At 40.4% G+C, this 5,328-nt stretch overlaps 1 pseudogene; it reads left to right on the forward strand.

Moving 5' to 3' along the window:
* Positions 1–243: 243 nt before the first annotated feature.
* On the forward strand, positions 244–2,527 carry LOC104979853 (annotated as a pseudogene).
* The last annotated feature ends 2,801 nt before the right edge of the window (positions 2,528–5,328 follow it).

Raw genomic sequence — 5,328 nt, forward strand, 5'->3', positions numbered from 1 at the left:
GCATATAGTGAAACTATGTCTGAATTCAGAATGCATGATGTTTATAACTACACTATATTGCCTCCAGTGACCAAAGAATTTTGAGGAACTAGTTAGAGAAAGCAGGCTTATTTGTGGTTAGACAAGGAACTGCTAGGTTCAGCTGAGGCTGAGACAGCATTCTGGAGTGACCTTCACTTGGCATCTTCTAGGCAAGCTCCAGATATCTTTTCAATTTTCCACAGAATATTAATTCCTTATCTTATGGAAGGAGTGTGGTTACAAGGGAAGGAAAGAATCCGCCAGGACATGGAAGCAACCTAGATGTCCATCAGCAGATGAATGGATAAGAAAGCTGTGGTACATATACACAATGGAGTACTACTCAGCCATTAAAAAGAATACATTTGAATCAGTTCTAATGAGGTAGATGAAACTGGAGCCTATTATACAGAGTGAAGTAAGCCAGAAAGAAAAATACCAATACAGTATACTAACGCATATATATGGAATTTAGAAAGATGGTAACAATAACCCTGTGTACGAGACAGCAAAAGAGACACTGATGTATATAGAACAGTCTTATGGACTCTGTTGGAGAGGGAGAAGGTGGGAAGATTTGGGAGAATGGCATTGAAACATGTATAATATCATGTATGAAACGAGTTGCCAGTCCAGGTTCGATGCACGATACTGGATGCTTGGGGCTGGTGCACTGGGACGACCCAGAGGGATGGTATGGGGAGGGAGGAGGGAGGAGGGTTCAGGATGGGGAACGCATGTATATCTGTGGCAGATTCATTTCGATATTTGGCAAAACGAATACAATTTTGTAAAGTTTAAAAACAAAATAAAAAAAATTAAAAACAATAAAATAAAATATTTTCCAATTAATAAAAAAAGTATAAGACCTAACTAAAAAAGACACATGCACCCCAATATTCATTGATGGACCTAGAGAATGTCATACAGAGTGAAGTAAGTCAGAGAAAAGCAAATATTGTATATTAATTCATATATGTGAAACCTAGAAAAATAGTACAGATGATATTTGGAAAGCAGAAATAGAGACACAGGTGTAGAGAACAAATATATGTGTACCAAGGGGAAACGGTGGAGTGGGAGGAATTGGGAGACTGATATTGACACATATATACTACTTATACTGTGTATAAAATAGATAACCTACTGTATGGCACAGGGAACTCTACTTAATGCACTGTGATGACCTGAATGGGAAGGAAGTATGTACATGTATAACTGATTCATTTTTCTGTACAGTAAAACTAATACAACATTGTAAAGCAACTATACTCCAATTAAAAAAAAAATGAGACCAATACATACAGCTCATTGTTAGCAATATATGCATATTAATAGTTTGATTCAACTGAAATAGTTATGGTTTATTGAACTGTTTGTTACTCTGTGCAGGGAACTGTGAACACTTTATAGCTCTAACGCATTTAACTCTTCACACACAAAAGTTTTGAGATAGCTCTTTTCCAGCTGGAACCATGAAGTGTTCAGAAGAGAAAAAAAATAAAGAAGGTTCCTACTGTGCCTGAAACCCTTAAGAAAAAGCAAAAGAATTTCACAGAGCTTAAGATCAAGCACCTGAGACAGAAGTTTGCCCAAGAGATGCTTCAAAAGGCAAGGAGGAAGCTTATCTATGAAAAAGCTAAGCATTACCACAAGGAATACATACAGATGTACAGAACTGAAATTTGAATGGCTAGGATGGAACAAAAAGCTGGCAACTTCTATGTACCTGCAGAACCCAAATTGGCATTTGTCGTCAGGATCAGAGGTGTCAACGACGTGAGCCCAAATGTTCGAAAGGTGCTACAGCTCCTTTGCCTCCGGCAGATCTTCAATGGCACCTTTGTGAAGCTCAACAGGGCTTCAGTTAACATGCTGAGAATTGTGGAGTCATACATTGCATGCTGCTGCTGAGTCACTTCAGTCGTGTCTGACTCTGTGCGACCCCATAGACGGCAGCCCACCAGGATGCCCCGTCCCTGGGATTCTCCAGGCAAGAACACTGGAGTGGGTTGCCATTTCCTTCTCCAGTGCATGAAAGTGAAAAGTGAAAGTGAAGTTGCTCAGTCGTGTCCGACCCTCAGCGACCCATGGACTGCAGCCTTCCAGGCACCTCCGTCCATGGGATTTTCCAGGCAAGAGTCCTGGAGTGGGATGCCATTGCCTTCTCTGATACATTGCATGGGGGTACCCAAATCTGAAGTCCGTAAATGAATTGAAATACAAACATGGTTATGGAAAAATCAGCAAGAAGCAAATTGCCCTGACAGGTAACGTGTTGATTGCTCGATCTCTTGGGAAATATGGCATCTTCTGCATGGAGGATTTGATTCATGAGATCTATACCATTAGAAAACATTTCAAAGAAGCAAACAATTTCCTGTGGCCCTTTAAATTGTCTTCTCCACGAGGTGGAATGAAGAATAAGACCAGTCATTTTGTAGAAGGTGGAGATGCTGGCGACAGGGAAGACCAGATCAACAGGCTTATTAGAAGGATGAATTAAGGTATCTACCAGGATTATTTTTATAATCTCCTCAGTTAATAAACAATTGAAACAAATTAAAAAAAAAAAAAAAAACCTTTGAGATAGATGCTGTCATTATCCACATTTCATAGATGGGGAGATTGAGGCAGAGAAACTGAGTTTTCCCAAAGTCACAACTAGCAGCTAAAATCTGCCTGGATTCAGAATTCACACTTTTAACGTGTGTTACTGCAGTTGACCCTTGAACAATGCTGCAGGGAGGGGCACTGACCTTGAGCAGGAGAAAATCCATGTATTATTGCATTCAACCCTTCATATAAGTGATTTTGTATTCTCAGATTCAACCAGCCAGATGTGTAGTGTTGTAGTCTGAATAACTGGACCTGCACAGTTCATACCCATATTCAACGGTCAACTGTACTCAAAAGAGGATTTGTGGGAGACATAAGAGATGTTGATTTGATCCCTGGATTGGGGAGATCCCCTGGAGGAGGAGATGGCAACTCACTCCAGTATTCTTGCCTGGGAAATCCTATGGACAGAGGGGCCTAGCAGACTCTTGGGTCACAAAAGTCAGACACGACTTAGTGACTAAACAATAAAAACACAAAGATCCTATTACTAGTAAAGAAAAGAGTTAACCTTTGCTTAAGTAAAGTACAGAAGGCTGAATTCAGAGCAAGGTGACAATATCTTATTAATGAGCACAAGCAACAGGTTTTATGGTATGGAAAGCAAATATATGTAAAGAAATATCAGGAATGTCGGGGAACATAACATGGCCTGTTTCTAAGGTAAACTTTCTCAGATCATCCTTCTTGTGAGCTAGTATGACTTTAATAACTTCAGCATCTGCTCATGAACACTAAAGGATCCAAACCTACCAGTCAGACTTTATTTTCTTGGGCTCCAAAATCACTGCAGATGGTGACTGCAGCTGTGAAATTGAAAAATGCTTGCTCCTTGGAAGAAAAGCTATGATAAACCTCTGCTATATTAAAAAACAGAGACATTACTTTGCTGACAAAGGTCTGTATAGTCCAAGCTCTGGTTTTTCCAGTAGTCTTGTATGGATGTGAGAGTTGGACCATAAAGAAGGCTGAGCGCCCAGGAGTTGATGCTTTTCAATTGTGGTGTTGGAGAAGACTCTTGAGAGTCCCTTGGACAGCAAGAAGATCAAACCAATCAATCCTAAAAGAAATCAACCCTGAATATCCATTGGTAGGCCTGATGCTGAAGCTGAAGCTCTGAAGAGCCAACTCATTGGAAAAGACCCTGATTCTGGGAAAGATTGAAGGGAGGAGGAGAAGGGGATGACAAAGGATGAGATGATTGGATGACATCACCAACTCAATGGATATGAGTTTGAGCAAGCTCTGGGTGATGGTGAAGGACAGGGAGGCCTGGTGTGCTGCAGTCCATGGGGTCACAAAGGGTTGGACATGATTGAGTGACTGAACAACAACAACAGTCTTTGAACAAAATGTGATTATATCATTAGTTCCCAAACTCAGCATGAAAATCAACTGGGATAATTTTAAAATCCTATGCTAAGAATGCAACTCAGTCTAATTAAATCATAATCTATGTTGAGAAGCTGTCACCAATATTTTTAAAAGACTCCCAGGTGAGTCCAATATGAAACCAAAGTTGAGGACCAGTTACATGGATGTTACACACAACATGCATAAGCAGATATGAAAGATACAACAGTTCTGTGGACAATAGACATGAATTTTGGAAAGAATTGCAGATTTTTAAAATTTATTTTTTAATTGGAGTATAGTAGCTTTACAATTTTGTGTGAGTTTCTGCTGTACAACATTGTGAATCAGGTATGTATGTACCTATATCCCCTCCCTAAGGATTGAAGATTTTAATTGTTACGGATTTTTACATGTCTCCAGGATGTCTGGGTCCAGCAATATGACCCAGCAATCCCACTGCTGGGCATACACACTGAGGAAACCAGAATTGAAAGAGACACATGTACCCCAATGTTCATTGCAGCACTGTTTACAAATAGCTAGGACATGGAACCAACCTAGATGTCCATCAGCAGATGAATGGATAAGGAAGCTGTGGTACAAATACACAATGGAATATTACTCAGCTATTAAAAAGAGTGCATTTGAATCAATTCTAATGAGGTGGATGAAACTGGAGCCTATTATACAGAGAGAAGTAAGCCGGAAAGAAAAACATCAGTACAGTATACTAACGCATATGTATGGAATTTAGAAAGATGGTAACGATAACCCTATATGCGAGACAGCAAAACAGACACAGAGATAAAGAATAGGCTTTTGGACTCTGTGGGAGAAGGCGAGGGTGGGATGATTTGAAAGAATAGCATTGAAACGTGTATGTTACCATATATGAAATAGATCACCAGTCCAGGTTTGATGCATGAGACAGGGCACTCAAGGCCGGTGCACTGGGATGACCCTGAAGGATGGGATGGGGAGGAAGCTGGGAGGGGTGTTCAGGATGGGGGACACGTGTACACCTGTGGCTGATTCATGTCGATGTATGGCGAAAGCCACTGCAATATTGTAATTAGCTTCCAATTAAAATAAACTAACTAAAAAAAAAGAAATAAAGAGAGTCTATAGCTATAACATGATTCAATCATGCAGTGAATATAATGATAGGATCCCACAATAATCCCTTAATCCCATTCAGTTCAGTTCAGTTCAGTCGCTCAGTCGTATCCGACTCTTTGCGACCCCATGAATCGCAGCACGCCAGGCCTCCCTGTCCATCACCAACTCCTGGAGTTCACTCAGACTCACGTCCATCGAGTTGGTGATGCCATC

This window comes from Bison bison, unplaced genomic scaffold, assembly GCF_000754665.1.
Source record: "Bison bison bison isolate TAMUID 2011002044 unplaced genomic scaffold, Bison_UMD1.0 scf7180017864492, whole genome shotgun sequence".
NCBI classification, from domain to species: Eukaryota; Metazoa; Chordata; class Mammalia; order Artiodactyla; family Bovidae; genus Bison; species Bison bison.